The 1,781-nt window shown below is 39.4% G+C and overlaps 1 non-coding gene across 1 annotated transcript; it reads left to right on the forward strand.

Moving 5' to 3' along the window:
- The first annotated feature begins 312 nt into the window (after nucleotides 1-312).
- LOC124790910 lies at nucleotides 313-501 on the forward strand. Its single transcript, XR_007016368.1, has one exon. It is a non-coding gene; the product is annotated as a U2 spliceosomal RNA (small nuclear RNA).
- Nucleotides 502-1,781: the final 1,280 nt, after the last annotated feature.

The raw sequence follows: 1,781 nt of genomic DNA on the forward strand, positions 1-1,781 counted from the left end.
TTGTACCTGCCTGTAGTGAGAGACTAAACACTGGCTTCTGCTCAGCTGCTGACCATGTGCTGCCCTCTTTAGCTCTTAGCTCACTGTGAGGCAAGCAGGTGCAGAGCTCTAACTGCAATTCCAGTCCAACATAGACTTCCAAGTTTAAAAAGTCCTCTTTACCCAATCTGAGACGGAGATGTTATTGTCCATACACATCAAATTTCTCATACAAAATGTAGCATCCTTTAATACATGTTATTTTCGAAGGTTTCCACATCGTTAACGATCGTTGCTTGTGAAAATCCTGTACAACCGTATGGCATAGGCTATATTTCCTCTAAGAATTCTGTCATCAAGTAAAAATATCTGTTCTTATCAGCTTAATATCTACTACATCCTGCAACACAGGACTAGAATACCGAACTCATTTTTGGCCGTTGATGGAGTACTAAGAGAATGCTCTACTTTTTCACAGGATGCCTCCTCAGTTTCAAACTCTCATAAGCTACCCAAATTCTTCTTTACCTTCAAAGTCTTTTAAGGTAGCCAAATACTACGTATCATTTTATAAATTGTACAATATATCTGATTTTACAATGATGGCCATCTCTCTATGTATAGGTGGGAGATTGAAATTTCGTTAAAAGATCTTGCCACAACAGAAAAACGCTTGATTATCACTCTGACTCACAAATCGTATCTGCAGCACTTTCACCCTTGGTCCACCCACCTCAAGGCAAATCACTGATATCAAATTGACTGAGTGATTAATAAACTGATCATGAGATACCTTTTGTATGGTAGGAACCTTTCTTCCTGCAGTTAGATTACACTCACCAGGTAACCGTTATGGATCCTTCTGTGGTGCCCTTGGGGGCCCACAATCTAGATAGTCAGTTCCACTGATACCAAAATTGGCGAAAACCATCCTCCAATAGCTGAATTACCACCCAGTACGATGTGGTGGTATAGGAGGCAACTGACAGTAGATCCTTTCAATATTTAAAATAGAATGTTTTCGTACAATTCGGATTGAGATGTAGAATTATACTAAAATGGTTGCTTTTGCTGGAGAAAACATTGACATTGGTTTGATGTAGCTTGTACTTGTTGGTTAATTGGCTCTCGATATACGATAGTTGGATAAACGTGTAGGTATTGGCTTTGCTTCTAAATAAATAACTAGCACTAAGCATATATGCACTACCCATGTGGATACACTCTAGATAGAATACAGTATCATTGTTGGCCCTCTGTCGAACAACATATGAGGGTAAAAAATTAGTAATGCTGTGTTAAGCCCCAAATCTTCCTCTACTCTTGCCTGTTAGTCTGTTAGCCCCAAATTATTCGTGGAGATGTGAAGCTGTTGCACCAATGTAAAGGATTCAGTGGACAGTGTGTTGGAAGCTCTGTGATACTTTTGGAATCGTATTGTGGGGTATGCTCCATTTGAAAAAGATGTATTTATCACGAAATGTTATACTACCAACGAAACTCTGTCGAATTTCTAGCATAGTTATCATGGGAATACTATACAGTAGATTAGGATATCTGTAGGGGGATATTTAAAGACAGAGAAATCTACATTTTGTGTGAGAAATGCAAGGTGTATGGCCAACAATGTCCTGATCTCGGATTGGTTAAGTGGATTTCTTAAACTCATTAGTCTATGTCAGGGTGGAATTGCAGCTGAAACTCTGCACAGAAGCAATGCCTGCATGTCTTGTAGTCTGCTAGGATCTAGCGAGATCGGTATGTTTGTCAGAAATTGACTGGAAGCTGTTGCTTAATCTCTC

Source organism: Schistocerca piceifrons, chromosome 3 (genome assembly GCF_021461385.2).
Source record: "Schistocerca piceifrons isolate TAMUIC-IGC-003096 chromosome 3, iqSchPice1.1, whole genome shotgun sequence".
NCBI lineage: Eukaryota > Metazoa > Arthropoda > Insecta > Orthoptera > Acrididae > Schistocerca > Schistocerca piceifrons.